Source organism: Neopsephotus bourkii, unplaced genomic scaffold (genome assembly GCF_033783945.1).
Source record: "Neopsephotus bourkii isolate Nb327-2 ecotype Australia unplaced genomic scaffold, CSIRO-AGI_Nbou_v1 NB_324, whole genome shotgun sequence".
NCBI classification, from domain to species: Eukaryota; Metazoa; Chordata; class Aves; order Psittaciformes; family Psittacidae; genus Neopsephotus; species Neopsephotus bourkii.
In genome coordinates this window covers 701,570-727,919 of record NW_026900832.1, presented here as the reverse complement: position 1 = coordinate 727,919, position 26,350 = coordinate 701,570, and the positions used below count along the sequence as shown (strand labels likewise).

The window sequence follows — 26,350 nt, the reverse complement described above, 5'->3', positions numbered from 1 at the left end:
TTCAAAAGAGCGCAGGTCTGTTTGATATTCACTTTTCCTCCTTGAATTTGGAAACTTGTAAACAGAGTGCTGGGCCAGCAGCCTTGAGCTGAAAGCAGGATCCAAAGAGGGAAGTAGGAGGGGTCCATGGCACAGCTGGCCAGGCCTGGCTGTTGTCAAACGGGAAGGTCTATCTGGTGTTGGCCCCTGCAGATCACACAAGATACAGCCCCTTTGAGAGTATAGGACCAGATACATCTGGGAACTTCCTGGCCTGGCACAAGGTTACTTACTATGTAGGATTTCATGGCAGACCTACTGTACTTCACTGCAGTTCTTCAGAGCTGTCCAGCTTCTCTGAATGACCCTACTACTGGGATTTGCTGTGCATGTGTACCGTCCTCAGCCTTTGGAATAAGGAGTAGATGTTCAACAGCCAAAGAAGAAACCCCAAAACCTATAACCATAAAGGATGCAAATCCAGGAAGAAAGCAAAAATAACCCAGTGTTTATTATTTTTAGGTTAGTGAGAATTTTATGAACCATCTCATACTTGGGTGACTGACTCATGATGCTTTAAAGCCTGAGGATGTCAAACCTATAATTATTTACTGCTGGAAAATCAAAGAGAAACACCAATTTTCATAAACCTCAAGCTTCAGAACAGAAGCCAATCTCTGCTTGCACCAAGGGCCTCTTTTTGAAGTAGGCTATTTTAGAAAGGCTCTTTATGGCAATTCCTCTGAAACACCCTGTCCTGGTGTCTGCTGGAGATGGCAACCAAAGGTAAATGAGCCACTGATCAGATGGATTAGGAGTTCCTCGAGCAGTGAGGTGCCTGCTGATCAAAATATGTGATCAGCAAAGCATGTGAGTAATTCCTCCATGGGCTCACTGAAGCCAGCCATGTCAATCCTGTGGTGTCACCACTTTTGTTGCTACTCTGTTAGAAAATACTGGTTGGGGAAAAACACTGTGCTTGAGCTTCTGGGAGTTGGTATTTCCCCCCAGAGCCCTTCACCAGCCTGACTTGCAAGTATCTTTGTACAGGTCCCACACAACTTTTGCCACAGTTCTTGCTGTGCAAAACAAACTCCTGTTGCCCTCCCGCCCTTGCTCTGCTCTCCAATCAAATCCCACTTCCTGCCTTCTTACTTAAAATTGGAGTCACTTTGCCATTTCCCAATATTGACATTGCAGAGGGGGGTTTGTAAATCCCACCACTGCCACCAAAATGACTCCAAAAAGCCAAGGAGAAATGATCTTTGGTTTGTGATTTTCCCTTCAGAAATTCAGGTGGGATGAGCTGCCAGGCTCATCTCTGAATGCAGCACTTGTGCAAACAGGGCTCTACTGGAAGGCAAAGAAGGACAGAAACAAGAGATCTAAAGGCTCCAGTCTGTATGTGCTCAGGCTCCTTCCCTTTGCTCTACCAGGGTGCCTTGCATTAAAAGGAACCTCACTGTTTAAAGGTCATGTCAGTCTGCAGCTGGCTATGAAAGGCTCACCATGAAAATGCTTCACCAGTGAGTGAGTGGCTGGGTGGAGATGGCCTATGCACAGCCCCTGTGCTGCTATTGTCTGGCATTTTGTCTGAATGGGTTTGGAAGCCTCTTCCATGAAGAGCTGATCTTTTCTCCTCCTCTGCTACTTACTTCTCCCACTTTCATGTTTTGTACTTCGAAGCTGTGCTGCTTTTCTAGCCAGGGTCAGCACAAGGTCATGACTTGTGACATGAGGTTAATGTAGTTGTTAAGTAACAACATGAGTCTTTTCAATGGCATGAATATTCCACCCCACCCTCTCCCAGACACACACAGGCTTTCTGTCTCCCAGCTGAAGCCTCAGTTGAATAAAAAGGGGATCATGAGAGGCTCTTGGACAATATCCAGAGCAGTTACACATATTTCAATTAATAGCAGCAAAATAAGCTATTTAATACATAGCACTGAAAGGTTTTCAATCACTTTAAAAAGTTGGGCAAATACTGGGACTGTCTTTTGATAGCTGGAAATGAATGATAAATATTGATGTAGTGTTGATACTGCATTGTGGACAAGAACAGAAAAGAGCAGGTTTATCCAAAGCTCTACACGTGCTGAGCAGCTGCAGTCTTCATTTACTTTAAGGGTGGCTGCAGATGCTGAGGAAACAGTTTAGGTGATCTGGATGAGATTTAGGAGATGGAAATGGGAAAATCATGGAATTGTATTTCAAATTTGCAGTCAGGCACTTTGAAGTGAGGGCTGTCTTTGGGAGGATGGGAAGGAAGAGGGAGATGAAAGAAGGTTTTAGAAAGTGTCAAGCCAAGATGCACCAAATTTTCTTCCTACCCTCTCCTGACAAACCACTAACAAAGGCATTACTGGACCAATATCTTAACAGACATTCCCCATGTCTATTTTCTGTACTTCACATGAACATACTCCATGTAGACTGTAATTGTCCAACATAAATGACAGCAGGATACTGGGTCAGATATTAGCATCATAATGTGGTACAAGGCCCTGGTTTGATAACCACATGCAAGTGTGAAAGGGGCCATAGTTAGGGCCAGAGAAGAGAAATCCTACCAACTGTCTGCTTTGCTAATGACACAGCTTTGTCTGTGTCTCTGGATTCTGAGGGGGTCTCAGAATAGTTATTTACCTACATCCCTTAATCTGATGGCAACCTTTTGATCTCAGCTGGATCTGACCACTCAGTTTACAAAGTACAATTAAAGACAGATAAAACCTCTTGAAAACAAATCTTTCAAATCAGAAGACCCTAGTAAAGAAACCCAATGATCTTTAAGTCAAAACTCTGCAACTTCAATGACTAAGAGTTTGAATCTAAGATCGCTCCTGAAAGAAGAAAGGGGCTGAGGCTAGTTATGCCTCATGGCTGTAAGTATGAATCAGAAAGGCAAGGCAAAGCAAACCAACAGTACATGTTCCTTTCAAGAAAGAGAAACAAAAATCCAAATATCTTAATTTATCAGACTTTATCTGCAGTAGTCACACAGCTTCAGACTTGCAAACTCTCATTGCTTGGTCTGATTTGTAAACCACCAGGTATTTCACAGCTCCTTTTCAGTTTGACAGATCTATCAGGAAAAGAAAGCAGATCTCATTTCTCCGGAGAAGTAGAAGTCAAAGCATTTTGAAATGGTTATATCATCAGAATTGGGAATACAATGCAATTTTGAGCTGCAGTATAAACTTCAAAGCAAAGGTTTTGTGTTCATAGCAAATACTACACAGCAGAAGCACAGACATGACTCAAGTCCTTCTGGAGGGTGCTGTACTCAAAACTGCTGTTTCATAAGATGCCACATCTAAGGAGGGCCATGTTAGTTACCAGATTCCCTAGGTGTCAAGGACAGGAAAAGAAATCAAGCTGTTGTCTTTCTCTTCAGTTCAGTTGCCACCCAACTGGTGGGTGCAGTGGTGAAGCTATGGAATGAGTTGCAAAGGACCAGCACCTACCAGGCACTGCGTTCTTTTTGTTTCAGAACTGTAAAGGACTATTTGAAACACAGAAAATAAATACATTCATTTACTCTTTTGTGTACAGCCCAAAGTGTTGTTTCAGAATCTCTGCTGTGTTGCTTGCTCAGTGATAGATAGCTTTATTGTTCTAGATGTGCGTGATGTTTTACAGAAACCAGAGGTACCAGACTTTGCTTTAGGCAATTGTCACTAAAGTAGCTTTAAAAGCAACTGTCATGGTTTTATGTGGGTTTCTATGGACTTACAACAGCTGTCCAGTTATAAAGCAGCCTACAAAACATCTGTGAGAGGCCCCAAAGGGAGCAGTTGGTTCCTATATGCCAGAGATGCATAGAGAGTGGGAGTTAAATACAGCAGGACAATTAGGGCTCGAGGGAACTTGGGCTTTTCTTTCATAAAGATGTAGTGAACTGTTTATGAGAGGGAATGGTCAGAACCAGATATGGGGCAAACTGCAGCCAGCACCATCTCTCCTTCCTCCCTTGCCTTGCAGGGGATTTCTAATCTTGACTCCCAGCTACTCCTTGCTTCCAGCTATGCTGTCTTGCCATTGTATTCAAGAGTCACCAAAGGGCTCAGATCCCATGGTCTCCCATCTGAATTCCAGCTAAGAGTGGCTGAACAGGGCCTGCATCCACCAGCCAAATAGTACCTCCAGCCCATGTGAAGTTTTTCTTCCAGTCTTTTCACCAGAAGAACATTTCTTTTTTGCTATTTACTTCCTTGGTAGAAAATAAAACAATAAAGTAAATTTCTAAAGTACAAAACTTCCTCTAATGGAATACCTACCCCTAACAATGTTCTGCAGGTATTTTGAACGGCATCTTTTCTAATGTAGTAAGGCACCACCAGACTTTGAACTAATTCAATAAAATACTTATCTAATGAGAAGAAACGAGGAAATAAAATATATTTTAATCACAAATACTTTAAATAAAGGCAAAATTTTGTTACTGAAATGAATTCCCAAAATTAATATGTGCAGATAAGGGTAAGTGGGTCATGTGCTGTGCATTGATACAGCCACACTGGAGAGTTAGAGGACAGAGCCTACTACAGAAACATGCCAGCAGAGGGTACTCATACTTTGAACATCCCAGCGCTGGGGTGCACTGCAATGCTCTTGAGGGCTGGAGGACAGTAGGGGACCTTCAGGAGTAAGCAAAGTATCAGAGTGAATGGAAAAATGTCCCTAGCTGCTCACCACCCACCTCTCACTAAAGACTTCATAGGAGCAGCTGTGAGTAATGTAGCAAGAAATAGAACATAAATCAAACTTTGAAACTGTTGCTGAACACAATGATTTATAGGTAGTTTCCAAAATCTGAGAAGCAGAAGGTCAGAACTGTTACAAAACAGCTAGATGGATGAAACTATCATAAACATATTTGTCACACCTTTGCAGGTAAAACGTTATACCTAAGGGAATGCAACTCCAAATGTAATTAATATAATCAGTATGTACATACTCATACCAATACAGGACTGGAAAATAACAGAACAAAAGCATGTTTTGCCTCTTCATGCCTTAACTGATACAAAAAAACCCCACAAATCCCTTTGCTGAAGCAGCGACACCACTACAAAACCTGGGTTTGATCAGGGCTCATTCTCCCCAAGACCCTACCTTCTACCACATGGGCAGATGAAGAGCTAGGAGTAGGCAGGATATTAAGCAAATAACAACTCCAAAAGGCAGCCATTCCAGAGGGAAAAGGGAAATTAAGCTCTGTGATTTTTTTGTTATAAAGGCAGCCTGAGAGCAGAGAGCAATAAGAGAATTTTATGTTTCAACTATCATATATTCTATGTCTTTAAGACCACCTTGGACTTTAGGTGCCGTATTTAGGTGCCTCACCTTAATTTGTTGTAGTCTGACCACACATTGTTAAGAGCTCACAGGCTCTTCTAATTTAGCTTGGTGTCATATAAGGACAGGTATCTAACCTGCTCCTTAACTTACTGCCCAGACTGCCTTGCAATGTTGTTTTAGTCAGGCAGAGAACACACCTGTTGCAGAGGTACTGCTGTATTGAACAATTTGGCAAATTCTAATTTAAGAGTAGCAGAACTGGAAAGTAGTAGCACTGGAAAGAAGAACAGGGGAGTATGTTAGTATCAGCATTTTGGTTTGTGCATGCACCAATAAGTATAATTAATACAGCTGTCCCTTTTTTGATCTTATTATTACCTTATTTAAACCACAATACTACTTGGATTCCTCCTCCCCACCTTTGTTTCTGCTTTGGATTACTTTATGCTAAGTTACATAGAAGCAACATCTGGATACCAATAACTCCTAGAAAAAAGGAGTTTCCTTATGATGTATTTAAGAGGTAGCCTTTGAAGAACTGAAATGTCGTCATAACCAGTACTTAATAATACAAGATTACTGAATACCAAGTTGCCTTTTACCTCATTTTGAGCCCTAAGCACCAAATTAACTGCTACTGTAACATCACTACTGCAACTTAGAGTCGTATCAGAGGTAAATATAGCATGCCTCAGTTTGACTTGGGGCCTTATCTGGCTAACCCTTCAAAAACTTCCACACAGAAGCCTTTCTCTCCCCAGCATCAAACGAAAGGATTTGGGAAGTTCTCTTTCTTCTAGAAAGCAAGCCAGCTGCTGGACCACGTTTCACAATTATCAGAAGTATAAAGAAATGTACAAGCTGATGTAAGTAAAAATAAGAGCAGCCCCTTGAGTTCTGTTAAACACAGACGTGCTTTGTAGTGCTGTAGTGACTAAACTTCTGCGTGCCTCAGTTTCTAAATCTGTACTATGAGTTGTAAACTGGGAGACTGCCAGGAGGCAAATCTGCAAATTAATATCTGCAAACTGCTTTTTGATGATTAGGTAAAAAGAAATTAAGAAGGGCTGAGTGCTATGAGTAAAGAAGGTGAGCTTGCAAGTGGACTCAGCAGAGGGGAACTGCCACGGAAGATGAAGAATGTGGTTAGACCAGAAATGAAAAGATGCCATGAAAGCTGCAAAACTGAGAGAAAAGCATCTTCAACCACAGGAGGGGACTCCTGCATCCATGAGGTGGAGCAGCCAACTCAAAATACTGTTTCTGGTAATTCATGTTTTGAGATATATTTCAATCCTACAGTTGAAGAAATTCTTCTTAACTAGCTAAACTCTAATGTACAGATAAATAATTCACATAGAATGGGGTTTGAGCCAGAAAGGACCATAAGATTATCTAATTCCAACCCCCTGCCACAGGCAGGGACACCTTCCACTAGACCAGGTTGCTCAAAGCCCCCTCCAACCTGGCCTTGAACACTGCCAGGGATGGGGAAGCCACAGCTTCTCTGGGCACCCTGTGCCAGCACGTCACCACCCTCACAGGGAAGGATTTCTTCCTTATAGCAAACCTAAATCTCCCCTGTTTAAATTTGAACCCATTAGCCCTTGTCCTATCACTACAGTCCCTGATGAAGAGTCCCTCTCTCAAGCAGGGATGCAGCATTTATGGTTTGATTGGTTTGTTTTTAATACAAAGATCATTACTCTGACCATTGAATCTCCTGGAAAAAATGTAGAAAGAATAGTTCTAGATGTGAGTGCTGATTTCTGGTCATGAGAGTTGAATAGATTTAATATCAATTTCCTTTATGTCAGAAAACACACTAGGATATATATGAGACTATATTCTCAGAGCAGGTGGTTCTTAAATACATCTTCTCTGAGAAGGACCAACAGTGCAGATATTGCATTTCTTCCGAATTCAGAGCAGGGCTTCCTATTTCAAACAAAAGAAAATATTAAAATGGCTATGACCAAAAGATTCATTTTAATTAGAGTGCAAGATATGTACTTAAATGAATATTATATGATAGGTCTGTGTTCCATTTCACCTGATGTCTCCTGAGTTTTATTAAAAATATTATTAAAGGTACTTCTTGAATACAAGCAGCAAGTTTTGCCTGTCTGTATGCACTAACAAATCTAATTCAGAAGAGGACTGGTATCGTCCACTGGCATGGAGTAGCTTCATATCAAAGTCAGATTCTTTCACTTCCCTGTTAAATTATTTCTACTTCTTTCAGTATTCTGAAGCTCATGCAAGTATGGATGCCTGAGCTGGAGGGAGTCATGCCTTACCCACAACTCCTTTACTATGTTCACACTCCAGAGTCTTAGTAACTTAAGCCAACTTTTTGTAGTAATGCTTTTGCTAATGTTTTGTGGAAGACATGTGTTCTCTTATGTTAACTCACCACTGGAATGTGTTTAACAAGGTCCTTCTTCCTAAGTCATGCATAGCTTAAATTCAAGGCAGGCTGCTAAAACTGGTCAGAACAGTCTCTCATGGCTGCTTACATTGTTTGACAAGACCAGCCTATAAATACAGGTAAATATTTTTGTGTAGAGAAACACAAAAAGGTTGGAGTTTATAGACAATGTGACTTGAGTGTTCAGGAAGAGAACTGGCTGGAAGAGAATTAGTATTGCAATGGTCTGTGTTGAATGGAGGTACCTTTGTTTAACTGAACTTAGCACCATCTCCTGTATCAGAATTCAGCTTAAGGGTGAAGCACAACAGAGGACTTTAATTACTGCAAAGATCCATAGCTATGGTTAAGAAACTCATTTACTGGTCCATTAAAACTCTCCAAAAATCTGAGGCAGCTGGTCCAGAATCTAAGGTGACAACTCTTTAGAGTTGTATGTCTCTAGAAAAGAGCCTAGAGATGTTACACAGACACGCAGGACTGAATGCCTGTGTCTGCCAAAAACCAGCCTGCTAACAGTCCCAAGTTGTGTCAGAATTCTATTTAAAATTCAAGCATTCCCAGGAAAGATTTATTCTATGTTCATAGCTGCATTATTGTTGTGACACTTTAGATTTCTATTCTAGCGTTTACCTAAAGAGGTAATCTACAAGTACTGAAATGGGGTGTGCTGACTGTAAGCTCTCCTCACATCTCCAGTGGCATTGCAACATGCAGAAGGAAACAACAAGAGCTGCAGGTCCCCTGGGATAGGCTGCAGAGTTCCTAACTGTCAGCTAAACAAATGTAACCTCATGATTTGGATATGGAGAAGCTTGGTCTAGGAATGTGAGAAATAACTCACACCAGATGCCACAATGGCATTTCCAGAGAAGTCACTTTAATGGTATAGTCACACTTTAAGCAGCTCTATTGCTTATTTCCCTGATCTCTTTCTCAGTGCTGTGGCAGAATGACTTTTTGTGGATTGGTTTGTTAATAGGTAATCCCATTTAATGAGTATCTTTGCTGCAAGGCAGTCTTGGCTTCCCACCCGTTCACTTTGGAATGTTTATATTTAGCTATTTACTGGAAACACAGCTCCAGCTGCAGAACACAGCAATTATTTTGGATGGGTCTTGTTTTTCCTCAGGACATGTCTTTTTCTTGGTGTAGACTGAACAATCTTACTAGAAATATGTCACTTTGCCTGAAGAGAGTTATGAAGAATAAGTATGTTTAACTAGTATGGGTCCAGATCTGCTGTTAGATCTTGATGAGACTTGCAGCCATCCCATGTTCTTCTTTGTAACCCCTTTGGGTGTATATCGCTCTCATTAAAATTTGATTATTGTAAATATCAAAGGTATTCCAGGGCAATTTTGGTAGCTAAAAGCTCCAGGGAGAAAAGATTCCAAGGTGTCTCAGTATAATCTGCCTCTCTGACATCTTGATGTTGAGGTGCTTCTTCACTGTCTTTTAGGTTGGTGCTCTAATCTATACCATAGATGGACACTGAGTCTCATCTTCCATTCCAGTGGGTTCAGATCAGGCAACAACACAGTAATCCCTATGGAGATATTTTCTCCATAGGTATTTCAATGGCTTTGACCCCTGCTGTGCTGAATGGCTTGCAGCAAGCTGTTGGTAGAGAACTGATGAATGTAACCTGCCTGTTTTTACACTCTTTATGAGGCTTATGATCTTCAGTTTTCTTCTTTAACATACTTTGCTCAGCTATCACAGTACATTGTCCCAGTGATGATGGCTAGTTTGCCACCTAGGACTTGATGCAGTATTTTTTTCAATCTAGGTGTAGGTTACATGTGTAAAGCTGGACGAAATACAACTAAATATAGATGCTTCGAAAGATACTGCTCTTGCAAAATACTTGAAAGATGTTGTGGTGGCATAAACAAAAAAGATTGCTGGTTTAATTTTCCAAATGTAGATGTCTTCCTAGCAAAGAACATTGTATGGCCAAGCAGAATACAAACAGCCTCTGCCCTAGAAGCAACCTTGCTGAAGCAGGCAGAGCACATCCCAAGACTGGAAGGCAACTGGCCTTGTAGTTTTCCAAAGAGTGCCCACTAGCAAACAATTCAAGATGCAAGTTGGTTAAAATCCCCAAGCTTGTATCTACTGAGTATTTTACACTTATGCTGGAGAAATAAAAGCGCTCTGTCTGTAACCTTGAAATAATGAACAAAACCTGAATGTACTCCAGAAATAGCACACTATGCTCTATAGTCCATAACCAAGACATACTCATTGCTGCTGCTACTAAACCCTTGTGACAGGGAGTTTATGTACACTAAGAGCAGTGCTGCAGACTTCCTGTGACTCCTGCTTCTCCAGGAAGACTATAGTAAGCTGCTGCAGTCTCACTTGGGACATTAAGGGGAAGAGTTTCCTGTTAGGGACAGGATAATACCCCCTGACATATGCAGCCTTTTCCTCTCACCCAAGTGTCCAAGAAGCAGAGTTCATAAACACAGACAGCAGAAAGTCAGCATTTGCTTTTCAAAAGTTAACAGAACAAAAGTGGCTACAGGTCGAATTCTAAATCCTGCAGAAAGGCATTATCTAGTTAATACTCTGTATCAGAGAGCAGCAGTACCTTCCAGGCACAAAATTATACAGATAATGTTCCTGAAATGGATCAAGTCTACTTATTATCTGTTATCAGTCTTAACTAAGAGAACAGTGTTGCAATTAGGTTTGATCTAGTAGACTGAACATCAGACTTGCTTTATAAAGATAATTGCTAGAAATTTGATGGTACCTTATCTCCTTTCTTCAAAAAGTTAACGTGGGAGGGGAGTCAAGGCATTTGGGCTGAGCATCACAGATCAAATTCAACCCTGTAAAATAATAATGGAAAATTCAGTGGGACCTAAAATTGGCCTGATGAAATGTTATTTTATCTATTGTTGCAATATCTTTTTTGGTAGCTGCTGTATTTCTGAAGTGACATTTAAAATCCTGCAACAGAAGGACTGTGATAAATGGTTTTGGTTACAAAGCAGCTGCAACATTTCAACAGTTTAAAAGTTACGAAATAGCCACTGATACTATTTGAAACAGCAAATCAGGGAAGCAATTTGCTTCATGTACCTTAATTTCTTTTCCTCATTTTATCATATCTGCTCCAGTGCAAAAAGCCAGATGGGTTATTCCCCTGCTAAGAAAAGCCAGATGCCCTCTTTATATCTGCCAACACAAGCTTTGCCATAAGCAGAAAATAAATGTGTTTACCTCTAATGAAAACATTCAACAGATCCACCAAATAAAGTACTCCAACACCATTAATAACTGACCACTGTTAATAAAACACACCAAGGAAAGATAATATAAAATAATCCTAAACTATTAATAACATGCACAAGATTCTTGTCCAATATTTCTTAATATTCTGTTTTCATTTATAAATGTCAAACACTGGGACTCTGACTACTTCCTATATATATACAGTTTGAACCCATATGTAGCAATAATTTACAGAAAACACATCCAAATGCTGCAAAAAGAACAAATGTGCTGCAGAACCAGGCAGGATGAATCCAAACCATGTGCTTAGGACCTTGGATTTACCATAATCCACTGTGCCTCCATGGACGTGAACATCCATTGCTCTGCTTTCCACAAAAGGGAGATTCCAGGCCATTTAATCATGAATTCCTGGGATGACTCTCTCTCCATGTTTGTGGGATTTGTTTTTTAATTGTGTTTACATTCTTGTGTGTGGGTTGGGAATTTAGGTTTGTTTGTGATGAAACATCAAAGTTGAGTCCCAAATTAATACTGTGCGCCTGTGTATTCTTTGCACCTTCCCACAACAGGACAATAGAAACACACATGGTGACCAAACTTTATGCAACATTAATGGGATTCAACTAATCTGTGAACCTTTGTGTGATGTGATTTTTGTTTCCCCATTCAATTTTGCTACTGTTATTTTCCCTATTGATTTCCTATTTTTTTTTTTCAGATTACACCAAAAAGCTTTCTAAATCTTCATGTGAAAAAAACCCCCTCAACGATTAATGTTCTGTGAACATGCAAGCAGGCTTAATTGATATATCTAATTCTGTTTGTCAGAAAGTGGCATTTTAATCCTGACACATGCATTGCACAGGTATGTGACCCATAATCTTTCTCCACATAGCATCACAGCGGTGACTGTACAAATTACACCATCACACATAGGGAGTTATCAGCAGCTAGAGCAGAAGAAAAGCTCAACTTGAGGTTGCTGTATTTTTTCATAGAGTCTTCTCAGTTACCAAAAGTTACACAAGTAACTTAGAACTACTAGAAGATAAGAAGTCCCCAAGTTCTGCAGGACTTTGGTGTTTCACAATCAGTAGAGTGAAGACCAGGTTGTGGGGGTTGTAAGCAGTGCCAGTGAGCAGCTGAGCAGAGTGAGATTCTCAGCACAAGGTTAACCGAAGTTATAATTTGAGTGTTACCAGAGAAACTATTTCTCTTCCAAATACCAGGATGTTTTTCAGGCAAAATGTTTACATCTGAAGCAGCATGAGCTGCCATTCAGATTTACACAATGCATTAACTGCTAGCACAACAATCCAGTGGAGCAATCATTTATGCTTTCAGGCTGAATGTTCAGCTGTGGTTTGGGATCCTTCTTCACCAGGATCAGCTTCATATTTAGCCACTTTGCTCTTTTAACTGCTTGCTTCTGTACTAGTAGGGAAGAATCATCCACACATAACCTCTGAATTATAAACTAGATCACGGAATTCATCCAGCTATCTTAAAAAAAAAATGTATGCATTATTTTAAATATGGTCATATATTTTAAATAAAATAAATTTATAAAGATTTTCACCTGGTTTATTTTTTCAGATGGTTCAGCATCCTGACCTGGTTCACAGTCCAGCCACACAAATTGCTGCAGACACAGCTAAGGGTTGCTGTGCTGTGTTGCAAGCTCAGGAACAAGGAGCAGGTAGGAACCAGTAATACAGCAAAGGCTTCATATCATCAAGCCACAGCCTTATTTACAATGTGGCTGCTTTTGCCTGGACTAGGATAGAAATTAATTTCAGTTCCTTACTTGTGTTAGCTCTGCAGAAGAGACCTGTATCCTCCATGAGTCCATTTAGTAACCATGACTCAGTGGGATTCCTTTATTGCAAAGCCAAACCAAAATTCCAGCACACTTATACAATAAACTTTCACCATATCTTAATTATATATGGGCACACTGTCCACTCAGAAAACAGGTCATCGTGCACGATAAAAATCTCCAGCGAGTGCTAACTAGACAGAATTCCTAATTTTAATGATTAGCATCCATTTGAAATTTCCCTGGGGTTTGTCTTCCTAATACCCCAAGTTCACCCACACATTTCCTGTCCTCACCGACTGAGCTGCAGGCTGCACGAAAGAGACTGGTTCTACGCTAAGGTTTAAACCTCTCCCTCAAGTGCTCCAGTTCCACAGAGCTTAGCTTAAGCCTTTGCTTGTAAGCTCTGGCTTAATGAGTACAGGCTCTGGAGTGAGGTTGGCTGACAGCACAGGTGCTGCCTGATGTCTCTGCACCAAGATCTAGAGCTTGTGTCTGAGTTGTCAGCTCATTTCCAGCCATCACATAGCTCCAGCCTGTCACTCGTTGGACTTGATGATAGAATCATAAAATCATAGAACAGTTAGGGTTGGAAAGGACCTTAAGATCATCTAGGTCCAACCCCTCTGCCATGGGCAGGGACACCTCACAATAAGCCATGTCACTCAAAACTGATGCAAAGCTGATGGCTGTGCTTGTGGTGAGGGAAGAGGCAGAGAGCGTGAGCAAGTACCTGTGCAAACAAGCACAAGAGCACATTGCTGAGGCACATGGGGAAGCTCCTCTTGTATCTACAGTGAAGAGTGATCTGAGGCTCAGCACTCAAGCACAAAACTGCATTCAGCATTGCTGCAGAACATGCAGCTTTCCAAACACTTCATGCTGTGGTCACACTTGGTGTGCTTCTCAAGGTCTTTTCCAACCTAGCTGATCCTATGATCCTATGACTGTTCTTCCTTCCCCAAACAAGAGCTTAATTGCACAGACTGAGACCAGTCAAACACTTGATGTGCTAAAGGATTCTTTAGTTCAGAGGGGTCTGAGGGTGTGATGCCATCCACCCTTCCAACCATCTCAGCCTTGGTGCTTCACAGGAAATCCTATCAAACAAGTATGGGACATGTCCAAATGATCAAATGTCAGGCGTGTGCTAGTTCCACCTGCACTGCATGTTACCTACATTAATGTACAAAGGTTTCCTTCCTAACAAATCCTTCTCTAAAATGATGGTTTAATGTTCTTTTTCTTCTTTATTGGCAGAAATGTCCTCTTCTTTACTACTTCATGACTCCCTTGACTGCAGTAAGAGTACTTAGGGAGGTAGGACTAGATGACCTTTGAAGGTCCCTTCCAACCCCACCTATCCTATGACTACTTCCAAGGTTGGATGATGAACCAGGGAAGAGAATTATAGTGCAGAAAGTACTGTTGTTGGGGTTTGGGGGTTTTTTGTTGGCCTGAAACAGCTCTAGTTCACTGCCTGTACCCAAATGTGATCTGGCACAAAGAAAGGCATGAAACGCATCATGATTTGACAGTCTGCTGGCTTGAAGCATCAGTGTTACAGGGAGCTGCCTGAATAGGAGCACTGGAAGCTGGACCTATTTACAGCTCGCAGTAACAGCACACAAGTTAGCACCTGGCTGCCTCCAGTGCCATCCCTTCTCTGGCTCTTACAAAGCAGTGTGAAGTGACCCACTGCCACACAGCACCAGGGCACCGCATGGCAATGGGCTCCCCAGTTCCCTACACTTTTACAATTTGCCAACAAATTCAGCTAAAGCACAAGATGAATACTTCCAAACTGTTGCTATTTCTGTTTATCGCATGCAAGAGCGACCAGAATGTAAATGTGAAACGTAATTTACCCTTAAATTCTGTGTTTTTCTCAGCCAGGTGAACTACAGTTTGCTCCTTGCACTTAGAACAGCATCAGATTTTGCTTTTTGTTCTATTTTACAAGTTTTTTTTGTCAGGCAGAGGTCTAAGGACACTGGTAGGCCAGGAATCATCCCCGGGGTGAGCAGAATCACCTCAGAGAGCAAGCGGAGTTGTCTCTAAAGGAGAGGAGCCACTGCTCCCCACAGGACCAAGCTACCTGGGCTGACGAGGGGGGTCCTTTCCAGAGGGGAACCCCCCGCTCCTCTCCTCCGCGGCTCCCTCCCCTCACATCGCGGACCGGGGTGAGCGCGGCCCCGCCGCCCGCTGAGGTGACCCCGCGGATCTCGGGCGGGCCCCGAGGCGAGCGGGAAGCCCTGGGCGGGAACGTGCCCCTGGCCGCCGCGGCGCCCCCTGGCGGGCCGGGAGCCGGGCTCCGCGGTGTGGGCGGCCCGAGGAGGAGGAGGAGGGGAGCGCGGTGAGGGCAGGGCCGAGCCGAGCCGAGTCGTGCCGTGCTGTGCTGTGCTGTGCCGGCGACACCTGGGCGGCTGCGCTGCCTCCTCCTCTCACGTAGGTTTCGACTTTCTTCCCCGCCCGGAAACTTGGTGGAAGGAGCCGCGCTCGCCGCTGTGGCAGGCCGGGTTGGCGCTGGGCTGCCCTCGCCTCCTCCTTCCCCTCCCCGAGGGCCAGCGAGCCGCGTCCCGCCCGCGGCGCCGGCAGGTGAGCGGGTTGTGTTAGGGGCGCGGGGTGCGGGAGGGGCGCGGGGTGCCCGGCGGCGCGGAGGGGCCGCGGAGCGCTGAGGAAGCGGCCGAGGGCTGCAGCTCTCGCCCGGGTCTCGCAACTGAGGGCTCCTCAGCCGCGGAGCAGATGGACGTGTTCTGTCGCTGTACGGGGCAGCAAGCGCCGAGCAGAGCAGGGAGAGGCTGCCGGCCCGTCCGGAGCCATTAACTCTTCAGGGGTCGGTCTTGCCCGGGCCTGTTCAGGGCACCGCGAACTCGGCGGTCTGGCCTCGGGGAGAAGCTGTAGGGCAAAACTCTGCTGTGAGGTGCGAAGTTGTCAGGTTTCTGGTGCTGTGCTGGTGATTAATGCAGGAAGGACCATATAAATAGCAGCTGAGATGACAGGCAAGGCAGAGGAATGCGACGGTGTGGATGTTGTGGAAGTGCCTTAAAGGTAAGAAATACAGGTGATGTTAAACATGAGGAAATCTGTAAGAGGCTCGGGAAGAAATGTTTAAGGGATACGACACAACGGGAATGCTCTCTGTTGAATGCAGAAGTGGTTCATAAGGGGTTTACAGCGGGATGAGGCAGTGTGCAGCCTACAGGACGATTGCACCCCGCTCTGCTGCTTGGTTGTGTGCACTTGACATCTCTCTGCTCCTGACATTGGCCTTGCTGTCCGATGGAAAGTGAGCAGAACAGGCAGCAGCCAGCTGATGCCAGGGCAGGAGGTGGCAGGGAGAGCGGGACAGCCCCTTTCGGTGGCACTATAGGCTTAGTTTGCTTTAAGCCATGCTTGAAAAGGCGGTTTTCAGTTCCTTGAGCTATCTGTTTAGTCCTACTTTACCTTGGTAAGGTAAGGAAAGGGAAGCGAGTATTCCCCTGTCGCTTACCAAACAAAAGAGAGTTACATTTTCAGCTTCTGCTCCGGTTTTTTAGCCAAGGCAAAAGGACCAGCACTGTATAAATGCCCCATAGGAAACATTATTCCAGCTCAAGTGCAGATAAGTGTTAGGGGAGATCTGGTCTGTGCAAAGGATATGCTGGGCAGGGTCACACTGGACAAGCCTGTGGAGATAACAGGCAGCCCAGGGAAGTATCTGTCACTGTCACAGGGCCCCAGAGTTGTCCAGTCTAATCCTTTAGGCTCTGGAGACTCCGGAGCAGCCCAAGGTTTGGGTGGTGTGGGGTAGCTTAAAGAGCTGTAGTTATCCTCTCACAGCATTGCCAGTTGTGTGCTGTGCCTCTGGGGGATGGCGCTGACGTTTGTCCTTGATGCTTGAAGGCCAGAGAGCTCTTCTGGCAGTTCTCCAGCAAAGAGAATGCAGATTGTGCACATGGCTCCTTCAAAACAAATCTTCCTCTTAAGTTACATACTCAAACTCTTTTACAACATAACTAAGCAGATGTAGCCTGTCTGTTGCAGAGAGGGGCTAAAGCAGTGGCAATGTTTATTCCCTCCCCCAAAGGGATTTGCTCCCTGAACCAGCTCATGAAATCAACAGCACCAGTGCTTGTGGAGGGGAAAACAAAGAGGTCATATGGCTGAGGATGGAGCAGAGAAATGATAAACAGGAGGCCAACCTTTCATGGGGTTTGCTAGCCTTTGGAAAACTCAGCCCTGCTTCATTCACCTCATTTATGTGTCTGCTCTAGTATGCAAGCTTGATGCATACGTAAGTAATTTAAATAACGGAGATACACTAGCATAAAACCCCAATGAAATGAAATGGAGGGAAGGAGCTGTGGTGAGCAGTAAGAAGGAACCTCATCTACTGAAAGGCAAGTTTCTGTTAAACTTTATAACCAAGTGAATAGTGAGGGAAGTGAGCAAGGGTTAAGAAACAAACCCAGCCATATGGCCTGGGGAATGAGAGCTCTAATAGGTGGAAGAAACAGCTCCATAGGGGACCCGGCAGCTAAATGACCTCCAAAAAAACCCGTGAAGTTCAAAGATATCTGATAAACAGGTTGAGGATTATTCTGGGTAACATTAGTGCTACCTGGATGGCAATTCCAGTAGCTGCAGTTAGAAATTGTAATTAATGGTTTTGTAAACCATAGTCATGCTGTACTTCCTGAAGTATGGCTAATAGATGAATTTAAACATGTTTATGAATCTCAGACTTAATAGTATAGTAAGAATAAACTTGAAAGTATAAATATAACTGCAGAATAAAATATGTTGCTCGCAAAGCACCTCCCTGCTGTAATTTGTTTCTTTTCCTTGTTCATTGCCATATATTCCATGTTTTCTGCATTGAACTGCTATATTGATTTAACTTTGAAAATGTAGCTGCATCATTTCATTCTGCTCGTGTGTATCTTGCCAGAGCAGTCACAGCTGTTGTCTTACTCACAGGCCTGAGTATGTTTTGCTGGTTTAATACAAAACCCTCTTGTTTGGCTTTTCCTTCTCAGCTTACTTCAGTGGTGCTGTTCATACAGTTGTTAGGAATTGCATTTGACAGGCCTGTCCCTTATCAGTTTATGTTCCCTGATTTATAACACGTAAAATGTTGCTCATGGCTTAGAAATTTCTCAACACAAATTGAATTTGAAAATATGAAAATATCTGGCAATTTTTTCTGATGCTTTGGGTAAGAAGTTGCCCGTGAGCCAGTGTCTCACAGACCATCTGAAGTGTTAGAGGGGATTTAGATGTATATGAGTAATAGGAATTACTGTGCTGGTCCAGGAAAAAACACTTAAGGCTAGAAGGAGGGAAATGGAATAAAGTCGGAGGAATTTGATGAGACAATCAGCATCTTACAGGCAAAGGCTGGTTTTACGTACATATAGTGGTCCCCTGAGTCTAGAGGGTCTGTGCAAATTTTGTTTGAAGACTGTAGTCTTCCTTATTTGGAATATTCCGGAGGGGAAGCACTGGAAGGGATTATGGATTTAAAAAAACGTGTTGCCTGGCTTTGTCTATTCTGCCTGGGCCTTAACTCATGCAAGTTTTGTAGGCAGCTGAGCAGACTCTCTTTAAAAGCTTGTTTTCTGACTAAAGAGGTTGAGATAAAACTTGACCTGTTCCTCTCAGAGTTTAAAGGGCTCCCCCGTGACATCAGTCGTGTTGTGGTTGTTGAAATTCCAGTAAATCATGATCAGCCCTATTTGTAAAGTTCCCGAACTTATTAACCTCCCACCCCTAGACTCAATAAATGACAGATTCTCACCCAGTAAGCACTATTGCAGGTCTCTGAACAGAAAAGAAAGAAATAATTAGCACAGTCCCTGCCCTGGGAAACTTAGATCTGAGGATATCCTCTTTGACATGATCTCAATTGGTAGTGAACAAAAATTGCCCTATGATTATTTCAAGTAGGATACCTAAAAATAACCATAATGGGTCTTTTGGGCCTTTTTGTACTTAGGATAAAAAAGAGTTCCCCGTGAGGTTAACACCTGGGGCAACTTTACTCATAACCTCAGCAGGCTGAAAACTGAACAGAGAAAGGAGATTGCTTCCCCATTCCTGCTGAAACCAGGACTTACCACGGGTGGCTGAGGAAGAATGTGGTTGCTGCATTGATTTGCGGCTAGTGGAAGGACTTTGGTCAGTTGTTCCAGCTCTTTTAACTGGTGAGGCAGCCATACCCGTTTTAAGGTTATTTTTAGAACAAGAGAAAATATTAACTATCAATTTACACATACTGTAAATATGTGCCTAATAAGAGGTAAAATAACAAGGGTTCTTAAAGACCTGTTTCTGACACCGGCGTGGACACAGGTTTAAATGAGGGTAAGATCTGGTTGGGAAAGAAAAACACCAACCCACAAAACAAATAATGCCTCTTGCAGTTTTGTTTTCCCCTAGTTGTGAGAGTTCAGTCTAAAGTTAACAAGATACGCCAGGAGAAACTGTATGATGAAAAGGCATCTTAAATTACATGTGCAACTGTTCTTAAGCCTATGAACCAGTAATACAGATGTCTTTAGCAGCAAAATGTGTCTCATCTCTTTTAAAAATGAGCCATGTTACTGTTCTTTAAATCTCTAGGGGAATGTAATTCTTAATCCTGAGATTTTTTTGTTTTCTTTTAACTGCTTCTGTAGTACTCACAAGCTGCTTTCTGTGGTGAAGGGTATTTCAGCTACTGGTTGCAGCAGCTCTGCCTGCCCACAGGCACCGGTGGGAGTTTTAAGCTAACTTCAAACTTAGCTGCATGCCACCCTCAGGAGCTGCATAACGTAATTATTTGAGAAGACGTGGGCTAAGGGATTAAGTGTTGGGTTTTTTTGTTTAAATGGAGGTAACTTGTTTTCTTTCTTTCTCCTTTACCATGATCTGATGGCATGATGGAATGTAAAGGGGAATTACAGACTTAATTATCTTTTAATTGAGCTTTTTTAGTTAGTGGGAACAAGCTTGGGCTGGAAAGTACTCTGCCCTGGTTTTGATATAATGCCCTCTTACCCTGTGAAAGGAAATCTGGGGTGTTGTGTCCTGAGGAGGGTGATAGGCCCTGCTGCTGCTGCTGAGGGCTTCAAGCATGGGCTGGGGCTGTCTGGAGCCATTGAGAAAACAGAGCCAGGACTGGGGGAAATCTGATGGTCTCTCTAGAATAACACTCTCAGCTGTGTCGCATTTTTGTTACTGACCACTGGTTTTATTTTGCAGAGTTTAGATCCAAGTTCCTATTGATATAAAGGGATGTGATTAAATACTAGATTGTGCTAAACTCTAACTTAAAAACAGAGCACCATTACAAAACATAGTGCAATTGTAACTGAGACCAGAATTTGCCTTGGTGTGGATAATGAACAGTTCTGTGCTACTTTATCCGGCAGCAAAGCTCTAATCTGATGTTTCTGATGTTAGCAACTGTAAGTATCTGATTGTTGATAGGAAAGATTTCATCACCAGGTGCAAAACTCTGCTTTCATGCTGCTGGATTGCTTATGGTAAAGTTATGTAGAAAACAGTATTTGCAAAGGTGGTGTTTGTTTTGTCTTTTTTTAACTAACCTGGACGATGAAATGTTTCATGCTTAAGGTTGAGAATAGCCAAGGTTAATTTCTTTAAACTGAAATTAGTTTTAATTAACTATAAAGTAACACTTGATGGAGTGTGATAGAGGGTAAAGCTTTGTAGGACTTTCTCACAAGACAGGCAAGGCTTAGAGGTATGTAAATACCATATGTCTACCAAAAGCAACAGTCTTTCTCTTCCCTTCTTCCCCCTTTCTCACATTAACATGTATATGATGATGACTGCCTTGGTAGGGATATCCCAACAATGACTTTTAAAACCATGCAGTTACATAATGCACAGTCTGCTTCTTCCCTTGTGTGCCTCAGAAATTCTTTGATAAGGAATTATCTGATTTATATTACAAATACAACACCCAGATCACAATGAACAATGATTTACAAGTTTGCTTTCATCAGGCTACTGCAGGAGTAACAGCTATCAGGGCTGAGTAGTTATGGAGGCTTTTGCCCCAGACAAGCCTCTGCACATGCTTATTTCAGATTCTGTATACTGTGGTGCTACTTTTGCTGTAAAGAAGGAATTTACAGCTAGACACAGACCATGATGTGTTAAGAGCATCTAGTATTCGTGTATAGCCAGTGGACACATGATCTTTATCTCCTGTCCTCAAAAGCAAACCCAACTCTTTGGAAAGTAAGTGTGTTACCAGAGATGTAGTTGAACCTAGATCTGAACATCAAATCTTTTAATCCCTTTTTGTCTTGTTTTTTTAGCTTTTTGCTTTAATTGCAAGAGAAGCTTTCATTATTAATTACAGATTAGGTCGTTTATCCTTAAATTATAGTATTGGATTCCTTCCTTCTTTGTCTGTAGAACACTTCTCCCACAAACATCAAACTGATTTTTAGGGGTGGAATTGCAGATAGCTGCCAAATTCAAGATGTAGGTGAGCTGAGGTGAGGGTGGAGGTGGGGGTATTTAATTTCCTAGAGAGAGGTGATTAGACACAATAGAAAAATATAAGGAACACACAAAGAAAGCCAATGTATGCTGCCAATGGTGAAACTTCTGTAGGAGTCTTTGAGTCAAGTTCTGTGAAGACGCAAATTGACTGGAGTAGTACAACAGAAGAATTCATGTGAGCATAAATGGAGCAGCTTGCACCTTTGTGTGAACACAGGGTGTGGAAAGGATGACAGATATAGCAGAAGTATCTAGCAAAGGTGAGAAAGCAGGGAGAAATATCAATAAACCAGCTTTTTCTGCAGCACTTGTCTTCACTTCTGTTTGATAGCACTTAACGCATCCATTTTTCAGAGCACCATGTTAAAATATAGCCAGTGCTTAATCCCCTTGGGAGAGAAGTGGAGGTGGAAAACATTTTACACCACTACTTAATTCTTTACGAAGGAGGGAGGAGAGAAATTTATTGGTTCTTGTTACCCTGATAATATTAATGGAATGATATCACCAGAATCTCCTACTGGGTGGAAAGAATTGGGATTAATTGTTGGAATTACATTTGTGTTATCCTGCTACTTTAGCATGCTGGGTCCCTGGTGAGAGAGTTACTGTTCTGTGGTGTCATTAACAGAGATGAGAAGCAAATGCTCTGAGCATATGGTAGGGAGAGAAATTAATTTTAAGTGCCAGCTTCTTAATTTTTCAAGTCAGCTCCTAAAATTAGGAGTATGTTTGCATTTAAGCTGTAATACAAAACTAAAAGGTTTGCTTTTATACTGAACTTTCAAATATACCACCAAAAGAGGTTTCTTAAAAAACCTGATCTATCTTGAAGTCTGTTCTGCTAAACACAGAATCCATGAACCATGCTGGAGAGCTGGTGTTGGAAGGGTTGCTCAGGAGAGAACTCCTTAGGCTAGTGTTAGTCAACCAAGCCTTTTAGCACATCTCTCAGCATAGGGTTTCCTGGAATGATAAGTCTTCTAGTAGAACAGGAAAATGGTTCTGATTATAATTAACAAGAATACAAGTAGTTTTTCTGTTTTCTGCTTGAGAAAACAGATGCTTGCCCAGGAGTTCAAGCAGATCAAACACAAAACTGTCCAACGAGCACAGAAACACCAGGGAGTTAGAATAAAACTTACTTTCAGACTTATAGTTAAAGAATAGGCATAAATAATAGGAATAATATAAATTTGTGAAATTGACATTCTTCCTTTATACTGAGTACAGTAAAGCAGCTTTGATACAGAGTTTCTTAATCAGTGTTCATCTAAGTGCTGAGCAGTTACTCTTGGAGGTGGCTTATTAGAAACCCTTCAGCTTGTAGACAAAGTAAATTAGGGAAAGGTTACTTTTTAATTTAGATACATACATTTACCAGTTACAGAAGCTTTTATATTCAGTGGCCTGATCTTCAGCAATATCAGAAAATGAGAAAGATAATGGGACTACCCAAAACTCTTATATCACCACCTGAAAGTGCTCTTGGGTTTGGTATTGTGGCTTTTGTGAAAGTTGACCTACTTGAAGTACTGATTTTATAAATCTTCTAATGTTTCAACAGTATTTTCTGTGCCACTGCTGTCAACTAAGGACAGGTTACTCGTGGTTGTGAAACACTGCAGTTAATAGTGCATTTGATAGAAACCCTGTCCCATTTCATGGACGTGAAGCCCTCATTCAAAACAGCAGTAACACTCTGCAAAAAACCTGTTATGGAACTCTTCCACAATGTATTTCTCTAGGATGAAAAAATATTGCTATTCTGTGAAACATGAAACTTCCTAACTGAGTGAAAACTGTTTGAAGGCAGCTTAGCAGAAGTCCTGCCACTTCTTATGGTTTGTTGCTAAAGCACTGGGTTTGCTGCATTAGAATCCATCTTCACCTTGTTTTTATGTAAGCAGATGAGGTTTGGGTTAATGCCCTGCTGGTGTGTGCCCTTCGTCATCTTAATCCAGAATGGACTGGCTTTGTCCACCCCAAAGAAATTAAGGAATTGTTTAGCCTTTAGTTGGAATGTTGCATTTCCAGTCTCCCAGGGAAATGCAGTTATAAATATAATAACTGGCATAATTATTGCAGGGAACTATTACATAGCAGTAGATGTGGGGCACGCACCCTGCTCCCAAAGCCAGCTTTTACATTGGGGTTTTCAGTAACACAGTGTATCAACATATAAGTGTTAACCTGCAGGTGCATAAAAGCATAAACCAGTTGTATTTCCAAAATATTTTCCAGGGTACAAGTAGCTTGTTAATACTAAGAAGTAGTTATTTGACAGATTTCTCCTTCTTTTAAATGATTTTTTTAAACTAGTATGAGACATTCCTCTAGTCATCCTAATCTGTTGTGTTTTGTATCCTTGCTGCAGACTGGCTGCATGTTTCTTTATTTTGCAATGTGGAATGTGCTCTGGGTCACTCACCACACTTGTGGTTTTAGAAATCAGTTGGTGAATAGAAACAGCCTTGTTTTTTCTTTTTATCCCCAGGAGGTGCCTATGTGATCTTGGGTCACTTGAGATCATATTTGAAGACATACTAAAACATTAAATTCCCATGAATTGATGCCTCTGTGGGTCTGTATTTTAGCCTCTGGGGATGTTATTTCTGTCTTTAAATGGGAATAGCATCAATGTTAGAGCTCAAAGAGATGTCATTAAGGTAAATATGCTCATGACTGAAAGTGATTTGTAACCAATGCTGGCTTTGTATGAGCAGACAGGCGTGGACTGAGTTGTGTTGTAATTTGTGCTCTCTACTAACAGTGGCAGAGTGAAATGCCTTAAAAAATGAGCAAGGAATGCTCCTTTCTTACAAGAAGCAAGGGGAATGCCAAGACTTCAAATGATAACTTGGAAGCAGGGATGCTGCGCTTACGGTAGCCAGGTACCACAGTTTCTGCTAAGCCACTGTGGAGCACACAGAAGCACAATGTTGGAAAGATTTCTTAGATATTTATGCTATTTTAAAGGGATCTTTTTACAAATAGCTGTAGAAGTAATTAATTGGTTCCATTTATAAGGATGCTCTGGAGAATGGGACATCATTTGCCTATCAGGAATGGTGCTGAATGTTTTGCCATTGGTGTGGTTCTCAGCATGTTCCCTACTGGAGCTATTAACAGCAGTGTACATGTGCAGACGGGGTGTATATCTGAGGTTCTGTGCCCTAGCAGAATTAAAACTAGAATAGGCAATGTGCTAATACTGTCAGGAATAGTCTTGCTTTGGCAGGAGAATAGATTAGATAGCCTGATAAGTCTTACTTTAAACAAAATGTTAAAGCCTTTTCTTGTTGCAGTGCAAGGAATCCTACTTCAAAAAAGAAAAGCCAGCAGTTTTTTTAGTTTAAATACAGTAATGATAAAGGTGATCCCAAAGAAATGTTTCCTCTAGCCCACACAGGTAAGAAGTAAGGGATTTCTACTGGTTTATTTCCTTCAATTCTTTGCCATGTGTAGGAATGGGGTGTGTTACTTTCTAAGTAATTCAGACTCCTTGCATTATACTTTACAACATTGAAGCGCATTAAAGCAGTAACATATGTCTCTGTCAGGCTCTAATGTTTTCATGTAGTCAATAAGTAGTAACTAGGGACCAAGCTAGATCTCGATGCTATGATTCTCTGGTAATATGTGCATTGTGTAGAAGCTGAAACGTGTGAGGCCTTGGGGGAGATCCCAATACTATGAAGAAAGACAGGAGCAGGGAATGTGCACTTGGGGTGGCGTTGTTGGAAGGAAGCTGGAGAGGGGAATGAGATGACAAGAAGAGAAACACAAAAGCATTAGTGGTTAAAACAAGTAACTGAAAATTGATGGAGACTGCATAAGATTGAGTATATATCAAACTTCCCCTTAAAAGCTAGAATCCCAAGGAGGTTACACTGGTCTGCTTAAGCTGAGGGTGAACCATGCCTGATACGTTTAAACAATACATTTTCTAGACACTTCAGATCTTCCTTGTTGTGCTGAAGTAGTCATCTTTGCTGAATAAGATGCTAGCAATTTTCCTCTTACAGAACATCTGCTTTCTGACTGAATCACCCGGCAAGCAGCAGGCTTGTTGGAGCCTGCTGTCTTCCCCACTGCTCACCAGCCCCTGCCTTGCCGAAGGCTGTGGGCTGGGTTTCATCACAGAGGTGCTGGGCTGAGGTTCCCTGGTGTCTGCAGGAGTGTCTGTCCTAGCAAAAGGACAGTGGTGGCAAAGTAAAACTTACCTTGGTGCTTTGGAATGGAATCTTCACCCCTTGGTTTTGATAATCTAGGAGTGAGAGGGTAGAACAGCTTAGGGTTACAGGGAAGAAAAAAACAACAAGATTGTGGCGATACTTTTATCTTCCACGGGGTTTGAAATTAGTCATAAATGGGATTCATCTTGTATAACCTTTAAACACAGAGAGCAGAGAATGAATTTGGTAAATAATCTGAACACCCCCCCCCCCATATAAAAGTAGTTTATCAGCAAAATTACCGTGGGGTTTGTTTTTGCTGAGAAAGTGGATTTGTTTCATCCCCTGCCAAAGTTTTATGCAAATAACTACAACCCGAAGCACCAGTATTTCTTACCGGGAGATGTTTGCCTTGGAAGCACCATGATTCCTTACCTGCTGGTGCTGAGCTGATTGATTAGAATTGGTAGGTGACATCACTCAGTGTCTGATGTTGAAATGGTTCCTTTTCACTGGTGAGAGAATTCAAGATCAAATGGAGACTTTTTATAAGGCAGCCTGTTTCAGGTGTGGAGCTTAATACCAAAGAACAGTGCTATACCCCTGCTTTGATTTGCTTGTGTGCTGGCTGTGAGCTGTGCTTTCTCTTTTGGGGAGCACCAGTCAGCCATGCAAGAGTTAAAAGAGTAAGTGCAAACAGGAGAACTGGCTATGTACATCCAGCCCAAGCGCTTTTCCAAAGGGGAAGATGCTTTCTGGCACTGCAGTAGCAGTAGGTGAAACAAACAACTCATGCCCTGTACCCACCTGGAACTGTGACAGTACTTTTGAAGTGAACAAGTTTCCATGGCTGGGTAAAAATGCGCCTGTAAATGGCTT

The 26,350-nt window shown here is 42.2% G+C and overlaps 1 protein-coding gene and 1 long non-coding RNA gene across 5 annotated transcripts in view; one reads left to right on the top strand and one right to left on the bottom strand.

Annotated features, from left to right (window-relative positions):
• The window catches only part of LOC133209260 (uncharacterized), a 44,889-nt gene extending 34,343 nt beyond the window's left edge, over positions 1-10,546 (bottom strand). Inside the window, exons 1-2 of the long non-coding RNA XR_009724645.1 lie at positions 10,482-10,546; positions 5,484-5,560 (exon numbers count right to left, since the gene is read on the bottom strand). This is a non-coding gene — a long non-coding RNA (uncharacterized LOC133209260). The remainder of the gene's footprint in view (positions 1-5,483; positions 5,561-10,481) is intronic.
• Positions 10,547-15,101: 4,555 nt separating this feature from the next.
• The window catches only part of LOC133209258 (ligand of Numb protein X 2-like), a 28,587-nt gene continuing 17,338 nt past the window's right edge, over positions 15,102-26,350 (top strand). For 2 of the 4 annotated variants that reach the window (XM_061347768.1, XM_061347769.1), the window contains exon 1: positions 15,102-15,386. The gene's annotated coding sequence lies outside the window, so the exon portion shown is untranslated. Of the gene's footprint in view, positions 15,387-15,620; positions 15,840-26,350 lie in introns of those variants that run through there. The other 2 variants (XM_061347772.1, XM_061347771.1) reach the window with 1 other exon arrangement.